This window comes from Amblyomma americanum, chromosome 5, assembly GCF_052857255.1.
Source record: "Amblyomma americanum isolate KBUSLIRL-KWMA chromosome 5, ASM5285725v1, whole genome shotgun sequence".
Taxonomy (NCBI): Eukaryota; Metazoa; Arthropoda; class Arachnida; order Ixodida; family Ixodidae; genus Amblyomma; species Amblyomma americanum.
The window spans coordinates 179,266,597-179,281,177 of record NC_135501.1 but is presented as its reverse complement, the minus strand read 5'-3'; the positions used below and the strand labels follow the sequence as shown (position 1 = coordinate 179,281,177).

Here is a 14,581-nt window from a genome sequence, read left to right as displayed (position 1 = left end):
ATCTCGTGAGGCGCGTTTATTCGAAAGCGTGCTTATAAACTACGGCGTTGCTGCCTCATCGAAAAAAGTAGGCAAGTTTTACTAAGCATAACAAGCCTCGCCGCGTAAGAATGTTGTTTTCGTTAAATAATTTCCTTTTCTTGTACAAAAGCGCGTACGAAAAAGAACCGGTTAGAAACCAGCTATGAATTCTAAATTAATTATTTCTTAGTTATGTCACAGGCACTCACTTTTCTTTGCAGTGTCTTTTCTTGGGACAGCCTTCGGCCAGCACACCAATAATGAATGTTCCCAATTTAATTTTTCTATTTCAAATTTAACACACGAGACGGCATTATTCGCTGCCTTGTCCTGATTCTGATTCTGCGGCATACGTGCCAAGCGAATGAATGACTTCTCGGCGGTTACGAACTATCAAAAGTTCTGAAACACACTCAACCACGGCAAAGTAAACTTCGGAAATGTTCATTTTCCTTTTTAAGCCATTTCATTCAGCATAGACGCGAGCGTCCACCAAGATCTCACCAAGTAACCCACGCGTTGCGTACACAAAGAAAATGAAGACAAAAAAGAAACCGTGGCACATTAAATAAAAAATTATTCGCACACTTCGTCGCTTCAACGCCAGAACCGACAGCAAAGGAAGCAGACTGTCTCCTACAGCTTGGTTAGAGGCACTGAAGAGATATGATCCTACAAGACTGCGAAGTTGGGCTTGTTGGTGGCCGATAATTTTTCAAACTGCACGAAGAATAGGGCAAGTAGACAGCACAAATCGACCAGGAGCGCTGGTTGTCTCTTTGCTATCATCTCAATAAAGGTAAAGTTTCACAGCGCCCGCCATGTCTATCGTCCATCTCTGCGTCCGTCTTTCTTTGCCGCTGTAAAACCTTTACTTTATTAATAGTGACCCAACTAGAACCTACCACTGGTCTATTGCTATCCTCTTGTTTGCGTTGCTTCAACAAATCTTTCCTGGCTCACAGCTAGACTTGCCAAAATTAATTGAAAGCTCCCGCTCCTGTGTCCTCACTTCTTTTTGTTGACACTCTATGTTCACCTTGGCAGCCAGAGAGGTTAAAAGACATGAAAAAAAAACAAGAAACTGTTTTTCAAAAGTGGCACTGAGCCCGCAGATCTACGTTGGCCCCACAGCTAACCGCGCAGTAGGCGCGAATGCCAGAGGGAGCTATTAAGGGCCGCCATCGGCGAGCCAGCAGCTCCCCTCTGATCCGTCGCTCCCAATAGGGCTCCGCGCTGCAACTTTCCTTTGATATCGAAGCACGCACATGTGATAACACCGAGGGAAAACGCTTCGCTGTGGCCCCCCGAGGAGCAACAAGCAGCCAGGTCGCCAAGGACCAGCGGTGACCTAGCGGAATCTTCCTCGGGGGTATCCCGCAGCGTAGAAAGTTTGGAAGCGTTGCAGTTGGCTGCCGTCTCGCTGTCAGTGCACACAAGAGGAATACACACATAGCAGACAGGGCAGGGGGTGAGGACGATGGCTTGGCTGGTGCGAATCAGGCAGGGTTGCGCAGCTCGCGGTCCCCGGGCACATTCTGGGCCGGGCGCCCAAGGTTTCGGCCTGGAGTCGTAGGGGGCAAGGTGGCCCGTTACGCAAGCGATGACTGTTTTGCAGCCGTGTCGCCTACCCCTCCCCCCCCCTCCACCTCCACGTCTGAAGTAACAGTTTCGAGAGTCTGTCACACTGCATAGGTGTCGGTTACGGCATCGCTTTAGAAAGAGAAATCACTGCATAGCCTGTCTGGAATGGACCTGTCTAGACTCATTTCGGCTTCTTTTCGACTACTCTGACAAGCGGTTGTCTCTATAAAGCATTTTTTCGAGTGATGGCTTCCACCCCGATGATTTGTCCTATCCTTTCAGTTTTTTTTTCAGTCACCGACCACCGAAGTGAAGTTTTTGAGCTCCTGTTCCAGGGGGCTTATGTACGGTCTAAAATTGAGACGTCATAGACAAATGACAAGCGTCATCTGTGCATCTGCGCGAAGCTAATGATTACGCCACGTTACGCCGATGATGTTGTGCAGAGTGGGCTGTGTTTAGACTGTAACCGGTAACGACGCACTTTAGAAAAGTAAATGGCTCAAAGAAGGTCGACGCAATATTCCAATATTCCCCAACTCTAGCAAGCGCACAGACGCATAAACAAAAAGAAAATTATCTGTCGTTACAAAAGATTTTTTGCATTACACTCAGACACCACCTTGTAGTGAAAACAGGAAGTTTGTAGTCACAACAGAATTTTCTTTAGTATTGCGCTGTCCCGTGTCGTAGCCACGGAACAACAGAAAAATTCTACAGTGCTAAAGTAAAATCCCCACAACACTACCGAAAAGCCTCGTTAAGACAGGTCGACAAAACGTTTTTTCGCATTTTGGGTACGACTATGTCGTGTTTTTCGGCTCAATGACGTCATTTGAATACATGCAGTTAAGGCATTTAGGAGAGCGAACATAGCCTTAGTTTTACGAAGGTGTCAGCCGAGACGTCACACTAATCGTCCCCCGTAAAAAATGACCTCTGCCCCTTTCCTTTCCGCAAGTCTCTGTTATTTTGGTATAAAACGCCGCGCACTAATGGCTTCTGCTGCAACAGCCGTGGAATGTAACGGGGATCCGATCATACTTGTTTCGCCATTCGGTGACAAGTGGATGATGATGACTAAACGCGTTTATTTTCTTCAATAAGAAGCTTGTCTCCTCCGGGAGGGGCCCTCATCTATGGCCGCCAGCCTGGTTCGTGTTCTGAGTGCACTGTGTGCCCTTGTTGTTTTACCTAAAGCCCGAGAAAAAAAATTGAGAACTTTTGGTGGTTTCCTCTGCTTGCTGCCAGCATTTCTGTTACAGAACTTAATAACCTTTGTCCAGCGTAATGCGGTAAAAAGCGGGAGACCTGATGTACATGAAAATCTTCCGTGCACCGAGAATGTCCAAGTGAGCGCTAATGTATACCCGAGGCGGAATAAGCGAATCTAAGCTAGTCACATAGACCAGCGTTAGGAAGTCGCAGCATCAGGCAATTTCAGCCCCGGCTCAGAGACCGGTCGTTCTGATTTTCTCAGTAGTTCTCATCAGCATTCACTCAGGTGCTCTAGCTGAGTGCGTCACCTTCCTATCAACTATTCATGTGCCCATACACGCGCACGGCATAGCGCGCTTTTATACTGAGCGAACCAGCACGATTCACACAAGAATGGGTGGGGGCAGCTCAATGAGTGCGCTCATCTCATCACGTGTGAGCCATAGCAAGTACGCGTTTACTTAACAGCTGCATATGATGCTGCTGTTTCGGGGCACCGTTAGTGGACCGCCGTCCAAGTCTCGTTCAGAGATTTGTAGATGCCTACCGCCAAATACAAAACGCAAGTATGAACCGTCTATATGTGTGAACAATTTGTAATATACCAGGTGTTTCAGGGAAGAGTTTTAAAAAATTATCAGAAATAGGCTTTCTTGGGTAAAAATATGGCTTTTGCGGCATAGTATTATGAGTGTTGGCGGACATCAGAAAACTGGTGAATCGTCTTTAGTAAGCTGGTTAGCAAATATTTAATAATTCTCTTTTTGATTGGTAGAGTTAGGCGCCTAGTTGCAGTTACATATTTGTAGCCGGTCGTTAGTAATAGCCATATCAGTTTTAGAATTTCGAAAACGAGATTATCCTCGGCGCTGTGATTAAACAAAATTTGTCTACATCGGGCCAAAATACATGCGCTTTCGAAAAGGATGCAGGGAAACCAACCGTGGCAGTGCACGTAACTAGTTAAAATAGCCAAATTTTGTTGACGCCACACCGCCGAGGATAATCTCGTTTTCGAAATTCTAAAAAATGATATGGCTCTTATCAATTACCGGCAACAAGTCTCTAATTGCAACCAGGTGCTTAAATCTACTAGTTAAATAGTTAATTATTGAAAATTAGTTAACCAGTTTACTACTTGAGACGATGCACCCGTTTTCTGATGTCCGCGAGCACTGGTAATACTATGCCGCAGAAGTCATAATTTTGCCCCAAAGCGCCTATTTAAAAAAAAATTTTGAAAGTGCTCTCTGAAACACCTGGTATGTAATCCATATGTTCTTCTCATTAATGCACAGTTGAGCTCGCCTGAACGAACGTCTGTCGGAAAAAAGTATGCATTCAAGCTTCGAAACAGCTGGGCAAAAGAATAGACACCAAAGCAGCACGATGGCACGAGCTAGTACGACAAGAAGACCTGATTATATCAAGTAGAGACGAGTCCAGCGTATCAGTCCTTCATATAGCTGGCGTCCCAAAATACCATTCCCGCGCACCATCTCACTGGCAAGCCCCAGACATCGCTCTTTTTCAGACATCTCTTCTCGCTCGTTCTACGCTGCAGTGTCCCATATTCAAAGACTGCGACATTAGGCACCTCCTTACTACGCGCCTGAAGCGAAAGAACTGCCTGAGGCCTTTAAACATGCAATGCCTAGGTATGCCCTTGTCGTCTTTATTTTCGTTCTTTCTTTCTTTCTGGATATCCACCGTTCCAGGCGCTAATGAAGAATTCAAGAGTCGGCCTACACGTCGACGCCGTCTCTATGGCAGGGGAGAGAATAAAGCAGCAAGAGAAGGGCAGCTCCATGCCCACGTGCAGAGGAGCTATCGCGGAATCTCGCGCCGAATGAGACAGCCACCTGCCAGTCGTCCAGTCCAGCCGTTCGAGCAAAAAAAATAAGGAACGTGGAGTAGAGAGTTTTGCACGGAGGGGAAGTAGGCCCGTTTTCACTTCTAGCATCTCTTGCGTTTGGCTGTAGGCATAATGATGCGTCACCTCCGAACACCGCCGTAAAGCGACAGGTGAAAGGTCAGTGCAAAAATGATGATGAGATTAGTGACAGGTTGTTGTCACCACAAATGTCCGTATTTAAACGAAGCACACTAGAAAACGATATTGCTGGTAGGTTGTCCGATCACGTTCTTCGACCCGCCGCGGATGCTCAGTGGTTATGGCGCTCGGCTGCTGACCCGAAATACACGAGTTAGATCCCGGCCGCGGCGGCCAAATTTTGATGGAGGCGAAATTCTAGTGGCCCATGTACTGCGCGATATCAGAGGAAGTTTAAAAAAAACAAATTTGTCGAAATATCCGGAGCCGTTCACTACGGCGTCACTCATAGCCTGAGTCGCTTTCGGACATTACACCCTCACTCCCAATAATAGCATTGTTCACAAATCGGAGCATCAACATGAGATATTTGCGGGGTAAAATTTTTGTCGACAGGCTTAAAGCTAAAATCGGTAAAAGCGTCCTCGCATATTAAGGCGGTTTCTCAGTAAAGCTGTGCCGAAATAAACTTAACGTGCAGAACTAACACTCCAGGGATTCGACCGTAGTGTACGAACATTTCCTTCAAGTTTTAAACTTACCGAACAAATCCGTGCGTTCGTTCCCCGATGACAGCCGGAATTCTGTGAAAGTGGAATACTAACATGCCCCTGTACTCAGATTTCCGCGAATGTTAAAGAACCCCACGTGGTCGAAGTTAATGTGAAGCCTTCCGCTGTACGGTGCGCCTTGTATCCCGAGGTATTGCTTCAGCAGATAAGGACCCAATAACTATCAACTAAATGCCACTCTTGCCTTATCTCCCATTCTTGCTTTATGCAAATGCAAGATGCAATTACATGTAGCTGCTGTCGCGTGATTAGAAGATGGTAAAAGCAAAAGCAGGAAATCAGTATTAGTAATTAGAGGCGGCAGCCATTAATAAGCGCGTGCCCAATGGAAACGCGTTCTCGTTCACGCTAGGCACGCTGTTTCATTAACGGCAAGCACCCGTCCCCGGTCGATCGCACCGGGCCCGGAAAGAGAAGAAAAACCCATCATTACCCCCCGTTTCCTCAAGCACGTAGGAAACCATGTATAACGATGCTGCTACTTCCCTCCTCCTCCCCTACCCCCTTGTGTTACCCTCGCACCGTCCTACATCTGGCACAAGCGGGTGATCTTAACCAGCCCACGCAGTTTGCACATAAGCAGCATGCCGTGCGCTCAGCACTTCTGACGGCCGCTTCACCAGACGTACACTGTCCTCGTATAGTACACGGGGCCAATATTGGTGTAGGCGCTCGCCGCGTCGGCTTTGGCCCTAGACAAGGCGGAGGCGAGCTGGTGAACCCGTCGATCCGGATCGCACTGGCGCGGCCGGATATGGAGCTGCATCAAGCTGCAATGAACGGAGAGGAGCGGGGCATCACTAGGCCTCGCCGCAGGAAACCGACGCTCATCGGTCAGGGGTCGACTGGCTGGCCGGCTGGCCGGCGCTTCTAATCTCGTAATGGGAGAAGTAAAAGAGGCAGAGATCGTAAGACACGTCAGTTAAACACCGGGCTCCCGTTCCTATGCCACGTATCGCCCCCTCTCTCCTCTTCCACTCCGTCCAGACGCCATCTTAGGTCCGTTTCCGTGTGCCGTCCTTTACGCCCACTCCTTGCCTACGCCGTGGATATGTGATTGCACTCCGTGACGGCAGCAGCAGTAATTGCGTGCATTGCTTGTGAGGGAGGTGAGGGCGTGCACCCCTGGAGCAGGCGTATCGCTGTACGCCACTGTACCGTAATGCACTCTGCTCTTCTGAATTACATGTAATGTACCATACTTCAATTCTACTGAATTGTGTGTAATGTACCATACTCTACTGCACTGCACTGTAGCGGCCATACTCTACTGTATTTTACTGTAGCGACCATACTCATGTAATAGCTGTAGCGTATTCTACTGTACTATATTGTACCGTATTGTACCCTATTCTACTGTATTGTACCGCAATGTACTCTACAATGTTGTACCGTATTGTACTCCGCAGTATTGTACCGTACTGTAGCTTACTTTATTGTAGCGTTTGTAATCTACTGCACTGCACTATAGTGTACAATGCTTTATTGTAGTGTACTCCACCTTATTATAGCGTTTGTAATCTACTGCATTGTACTATAGTGCACTATATCGTATCGTACTGTACTGTATTGTACCGTAGCACGGTCCATTGATCACAGGATGGTACAGTGGAGCCTCGATAATTTGAACTCAAAGGGAGTTAAAACTTTATTCTAATTATAACTTAATACACGTAGCACCGGCAAGATCAAAGCGCCAGTTGAAATAAAGCGGGGGTTCGAATTAAGCGAGTTCGAATTATATTATTCCAATTCTATCGTAGTTGTTTAAGTCCTTTTGAGAGCACAAAATCATGATGACGACTGCATTCCGTTCGTGGCAGATCTGAAGCGCGAAAAGTTTAAAAATAAAATCAACGCTTGAAACCATAAAAGAGGTTAGCGCGCTACCAGATTATGGCGCTCGTGAGCTTCATAAAGTTTACTGCCGAACCTTCAAAGCGGCAGCCGCTTCTGCTCCCGCCGAACTATGGGGCTGCAAGTAGCTTAGAAAAACCGATCAAACAAAGAAAACAAAAATGGACAGGAATCTTCGGAGGAAATGGAGAGTATGGAGCCTGAAGAAACCTGAGCAGAGGCGCTGGACTGGCTCAGTTGTTTAGCGTGTTAATAATAATAATAATAATAATAATAATAATAATAATAATAATAATAATAATAATAATAATTGTTTTTTGTGGAAAGGAAATGGCGCAGTATCTGTCTCATATATCGTTGGACACCTGAACCGCGCCGTAAGGGAAGGGATAAAGGAGGGGCTGAAAGAAGAAAGGAAGAGAGAGGTGCCGTAGTGGAGGGCTCCGGAATAATTTCGACCACCTGGGGATCTTTAACGTGCACTGACATCGCACAGCACACGGGCGCCTTAGCGTTTTTCCTCCATAAAAACGCAGCCGCCGCGGTCTGGTTCGTTCTCAGTGCGCTCTCTGCAAGAGCCACAGCCCCTGTCAGCGCAGTATTATTCACCGATTAAGAAAAAGTGAGTTTGATAAACGCTAATCGATGCGATTGTAAGCCAGTAACGAAGGGAAAACAAGCGGAGATTAAGTCGTGTGCTCCGCATACAGTTGAAAGCGATGTGCGAATCTGAGATGCAATGTATACTCAGCATAGAATGTATATCCGAATGCGTTGTCTCAGATGTTTCATCTTTTGGAGCGTTGTTTCTCAAGAGAACTGTTTACTGCTACCACGTACACACTGTGGGTGACATCAACCCCCCCTTCCCCCATTTCCACCGTCAAAGTAGGCAAACTGCATCTGATATAGTTTCCGCGCATAAATTGCACTTTTGTCTCGCCTCCATCCATTTACGGCCACGTTTAGTCGTCACTGTTGACATCATCGTAGAGAATTTTTACTGGCGCCCCATAAAGACACAGCGTTAACCCACATAAGGATATAAGAAAACATTGCCATAAAGAAAGGTGACCAAAGACTTGACAGAAAGTGTGAAACATGTCCATTGAAAATAAATGAAACACTAAATGGCGCGACTGCTGGCAATAAAGCTGGTATGGCTGGTCGTCAGGCAAACTGCAGCGTTATCTTTTCTCCATAAACGCTGGCTAAGTGAAATCGCCCAAACTGGGCGAGCTACTATTAATAGTAAAGAGATAAAAGAGCGATGAAGCCTCTAGCGTACTACACTACGCGGTTAGTTTTTTAAATATTAGACGCATTAAAAAAACAATCTTGCTCCTCTGCAAGTGCGATGTCTGACAACTTGGTGTTGTAACGGAAAACAGAAATGCACGTACCCATAAACTTATAACTTTGCGCGCTGCCAAAAGCCCCCCCCCCCCAGAAAAATTAAAACCTGAACAGCGCAAAACGGTTCAGAATGACAGGACAACATTTCTAGGCACCGAAAGTAAAATGTGTATGCCCCTTGAATGTGCAGAAAGCTAAAACTTTAGTCTTCGCAAACATCCACAGAGTCAAGTGCAGGAACCATCTATTTGTTCGTAAATTAATAATGGCCTAGCATCTTTCCAAAGTCTTCAAAAGGCGTAGTCTTTTTTGGCTAGCAGTAAGAAGCCGGCAATTTTCCGTCAAGCGAAAATGAGTAGGAACTGATTTTGGCCCATGCCTGCCATTCTGGAATCACCAGCCATCTCGTATTTTAGCCCACTGCGCGTTCAGTCTCTCCGTCATCCCGATGCTACCAGGCACACTGTCTTGGACCATCAATTATCCTAACAAAATCAGGACTGAAACATTTTCAAGCCGAATAGGACACGGAAGCTTCAATACGGACTTTGAGAAAGTACCACATCATCACTTCAAGTCGCAGACTTTTCCCAAGCAACTCCTATTGCTCTTGTTTGTAGGCTAGCCGCCAGCCAACCTATGCCAGCAATCTTCCTATCTTCGTCAGCTAATTTAAGCACCTGACGCCCTTGACTATGTTCTCTTTCTCTCGGTATACAGTGTTTTGCCTCAAGAGACCACCGGTTACTTGTGCGCACTGCACATCCAGTCCTGACTCGATTCACTCCCCTAAACAAAGCAAATAACAAAGATCACATTCTTTAGTTTGCTTTCTTTAATCAGACTACTCTGTTTGACTCTCAAGACTACACCTGTCGCTTTCCTTTCCCCAGCTATCCTTAATCCTTAATCTAATTTGCTATCCTTAATCTAATTTGAAGCATGTTCGTTAACATCAAATTTTCAACCTCATAGGTTGTCACAAGCAACGTACATCGATTATGTGTTTTTGCGTTTTGTTTGAGTGATATCGCCAGAGTGCAGTTAACGACTTTGGGTCACCTGCCTAACGGACTCCAACCCATTCTTACTCTCCAGCTAATTTCTTCCCCACGGTTTCGTTCAAAAGACTTAGCTTAGACTTACTTTCCCACTAAAAGTGCAGCAATATCTATAACAAGCTGCTGTCCCGTCGTTAAAGTGCACAGCATTGATTTTTTTTTCTAGATGTATAATAAATTTTAACTCCAACTTTGAACTCTGCTTGTTTAAACCCTAAATCGCAGCCTGCGATTCACGTCCAGAGTTTAAACCAAGTGAAAAGGGAGATTACAGGTATAGAAGGCTTACCTTTAAGGGTGATACACCCTTTCCGAGTCACAAACAAGAGATGTCGAAGGCGGAAAACGCCCTTATTCCCCCACACTCGGAGGCCCGAAAGGCCGGCGAGGCGTCGTTTCGAGCGCGGACGTAGCTTAGAGACGGCACTCCGGGCGGCGCGGGCTGCGGGTGCTTCCAGCACTCGAGGTCGTCTGATACCGGCGCTGGGGCTGGCTCCGAGGTCTACGGTTTTCACTTGGCTTCGGACTCAGAGAGAGAGTGCGAGGAGAGAGGGAAAGAACCTAGTACAAATATAACACCCTCATCCTCTTTTCAACACCCTCGCCTACTTCAAGTTGGCTCGAGGAGTTGTTTCTTCCACTGAGTCGCGGGTCGCCTGGTGGGGAACGGTTAACACCCACAGGGCGAAAGTGACAAGCAAAAATCTGGTTCGCGGCAGGGTCACTGGGACACGTGACGTCTTTGTTTTTCTCTCTCCCCCTCCTCCTTCTCTCGTTCTCTGTTTTTCGATTGTTTTTTTGTATATTTTTGTGGTTGCCATGCGTCGAAACAAACGCCTTCTCTGTTCTGTGATAAGCAGAAAGGGATCACGTTGTTTGGGTTCCATGAAAAAGCGTCACTTTCCCTCTCTCTCTCTTCTCACCTCTTTCTTCACTGGCATCCCCATGGACGACCCTCAGAGAAGCCCGATTTTTGTTTACGTTCCGAATTTTCTGCAAAGCTCGCACTTTCGGTGGACGGTGGTTGTGTAAACGAACCTCATCTACCACCGTTCACGTATACACGCGAGCACAATAGCTGTCTCTGTTTCACTCGAGACCGCGCCTTCATTGCTTTTACTTTTTGTTTATATTTTTGCCTCCCGAATTTAGCACTCATCTCAGATGCACTCAACCGAATGGTCGTAAGAGGCTTTTCTTTTCAGGTATGAGAGCTTCAGCTCCGAATAAGTACGCATAAAAAAGGTGCATTATAGCACTTGTCCGTAATTGCTCTCCTATCCTATTATCCGCGACCTCAGCTTTCATCAACACAGAGGGCCACTGACGTCGTAGTGTGATATTAGAAAGGTGCAGGCTTAAGCAAGAGGCTGTAGGTGGACTGTTAGCGTTTTGTTTTGTTCTTCCTATCTTTACTGGACACGGTGGACTCATGAGCATTGCCTAGAAGCATGCATGGATACGATAAGATAAACTTCATGCCCTTCCTATTTTCTTTCGGGCATAAATAACAGGTAATTATATATGCTTAATCTCCCTGTTCTTCCTTTCTTCAACCTTCAATTTTCTGTCTATTCTGTACGACTTGCCACATTTATCTTCAACGAGCCGCCTATAAGCGTCTTTCAAACGTGTAAACATCGCTGTCCATCGAGTGAAATAAAGATGACAATCAGAATACTTGGAAACATCCTTATAATGAATGGTTAAAGATTCAGGGCTGAATAGGCAGTGAACAAAGCAAAAGGTAAATACTACGCGCGCACTGTCTCGCGGCTGCAATTTTTATTCTGGAAAGTAGAGAGGTATACGAGAAAAGATGTCACATGATTCAATAATAATTACAAAATATGATCGACTCGGGAATCATCACAGCAGCGCAGCTGTTTATGATTGCTTCGCATACCTTCCTCACACATGAGGCTACAATTTGCTCATTCACGGATTCAATCCCGGCCGTGGAGGCCGCGTTTCGATAAAAGCGAAACGCAAAAGGCTCCCGTGTGCTGTGCGATGTCAGCGCACGTTAAAGAACCTAATGCAGTCTAAATAAAAATCCAGAGCCTTCCACTACGGTGTCCCTCATAGTCCATCTGCCACTTCTGGACGTTAATCCCACAAATTACCATTTTACAAGCTATCAACCAGTGAGCACGTTGTTTCTCAACCTGGTCAAAACAAGACGCAGTTGAGAAATATTCGCAACTACCGTAATTAAAGGGCTAGTTGGCCGTCTGCATCTTGCAGAAGAATGCGTATGAGTCGACCGCCGTCTGCTTGAAACGACCAACAAAGAGATAAGCGCTTGCGTTGACATCCTTCTATTTTTGTTATTTATTAACTTTGCATCCGCAGTCGAGAAGGAAAAACCGCTTGAGCAACTGGCGGGTCGCTCTCGTATGCCTTAACTCGGCGCGAAGATCTGCGCGGGACGCGCCACGTGGGAAGGAGTCTTTAAAAATAGACCTTTAGTCAGCCTTCCCTCCCTCCTCTCTTCACGCGCACCCTCCCTTCCACCCGAGTCTTCCCAGGGCGTTGTATATTGGTCCCAATTCGTAACACAGCCAGCCAGCCAGTGCATGAGGGCATCGCAGGAAAGACCGCTGGCATCTGGACTTGGCAACACCTCGACCCCCAACACACACACGTCACGCAAGTGTCGCGCGACCCGCTTCTCGAGATTGCGTCAGTAAACAAGGGGTCGAGGCTTTTGGCGTACTTATAGGTCCAAACGCGTCTCGCACAGGTTCTTGGGAAAACCTCTTTACCTAGACGTGTTAACGAGCACTGGATGCCCCAGAAAACGGTAGATGGGCCTTTTGGTTTTCTACAAGCAGTCAAGCAAAATGAAACAGTTGTTGACTGACGGTGACCTTCAATGTCTTCTGCGCTCAGGGGCCTGTCATGCACGACTGCTGTTTTACACCGTCGTTACACTTGTATGACTAGCTTTCGGAAACTTGCGGACAGTTCTGAAATCATGCGCAAAGCCGAATATAATTATACGGTCGTGGATATACGGTCGAACCTCGTTATAACGAAACGGTCTATAACGAAACAATGGATATAACGAAGGAATGTCGATTCCCCTTGGAAGCTCGATAAACACAGGCTATAACGAAGCTACGGCTATAGCGAAGAAATCGCCGGGACTGTTCAACTTCGTTACAACGGGGTTCAACTTTACGTCACGGTTCCTCGTGTTTATTCGTGTGCATACACAGAAGTTGCAAACGCAGGTTCTATGTAAGCGACGATGTATGCTACTGTCGTAATTTCTCACTAGTTGTGCATCCTCTAAAATCGGATACGAGAAGTCTCGGATGTTGCACGTTACTATCAACCCTAGCATTTTCTGAAGGTGAACAAAGGCTGACTTCTTCAGCCTGGTGGTAATAGAACAGAGGTAGAGTCGCGGACTCAAGGCCTGCGAACAGTCTTTGAATACTGCTGCTCTCCTTGAATTTCCAGGGCGCCTTCAAGTCAGAGCGAAGGACTGGAATAACAGTGCCCCTCTCTTGCCAAAAAAGAAGAAAAGTACAGCCTTTAGCAGTTCATTCTTGATTTTAAGGGTGCTGAAAATCGGCACGAAGCACTTGAAGTGCTTGAAGCACTTGACAACCGGCGCTTCGTCCTGTCACCTCCATTAGTGTTCCGCCCCGCTTTTTGGAGTCCTTAAAATCAAGAATGAATAAAAATAAACAAGCCCAACCGCAAGTTCCGTTCAGCCTTCAGCAGGTCTCAAATCCTCGGAAGGAATTAATGTTACAATTGCTGGTCCTCACCAGTGCATCTACTGAGGTTTTGGGCGCTTCTTATAGCCACCGTCGATGCGATCCCATCGGAAGGGAGTGTGTACGTACAGTACTCACGGATTGAAATAGGACATTCGGAGGGCTAGCCTTGCAGTGCCACGCAGGCATGTGGTAAACCACAGGCCGGCTCATTGGCTACTGGAAGGAACAATTCTGCTTTGTAGATGTTCTCCCTCTCGCGCCATACCACAATGCACCGCCTTGGTTCCATGAGCGTCTACGGGCGGCGCTCCATGAAGCGACGGCCACGCGCTCCGAATGTCCTATTTCAATCCGTGAGTACTGTACATACGTGCTTTGCTGTATAACGTACTTAAACACTCACGGGGAGACTTTGTTTTGGGCACCTGTCTGAGATCCATTTGTAAGGCGGAGTGCAGTCACGGTCTGATATGGCGCCTCTTAACGTTCCCGTTTCGCTTTGAGGGCTGACACGAAGTAATAAGATTAAAAGAAAGGACGCAACACCAGTTTCGTAGAAAGCGCTTTACTCGGGAACTCGGGCAAATCTAATAGTGAAATGTATATGTGCGTTTGTTATTATTAGTGAACGTCAACAGTGCTTATTATAGGCTGTAGGTTGGTCCAGTTCGCACAGGAGGATAAGTGGCCGGTGTCATTAACTTCGGTCGCATCCTTTATCATCACCATCATCATCTGGGCCCACATTCGCATGGGATAAACACGATAAAGCAAGTTCGCTGCAAGTGTTGCTACAGGCAGCCGTAACATGTCGACAAAAAGCCGTTTTCTTTCAAAGAATTTAAGGCTCTTCTTTTCATGGTTAGCCTGTTATTCACCAGTCTGAAATTCGTAGCCATACTGCTGCGACATTTTGCATTTGGCGTGTGTTGTACCCCAAAAAATTCGCCACTTGTATACGCATTTCTATACTTCTCAGTGCACAGACTTTGGCTCAGTTTCCTTGGCGTTCGGCTGATCCGCGGCGGCCATGTTTTGATGGAGGCGAAATAGAAAAATGCCCATGTGCTGCGCTATGTCGGCGCACGTTAAAGAACCCTAGGTGGTCTAAAATAATCTGGA

At 46.6% G+C, this 14,581-nt stretch overlaps 1 protein-coding gene across 2 annotated transcripts in view; it reads right to left on the bottom strand.

Annotated features, from left to right (window-relative positions):
- LOC144133092 (galectin-6-like) overlaps nucleotides 1-14,581 on the bottom strand; it is a 55,866-nt gene that overhangs the window by 15,577 nt on the left and 25,708 nt on the right. The window lies entirely within an intron of this gene.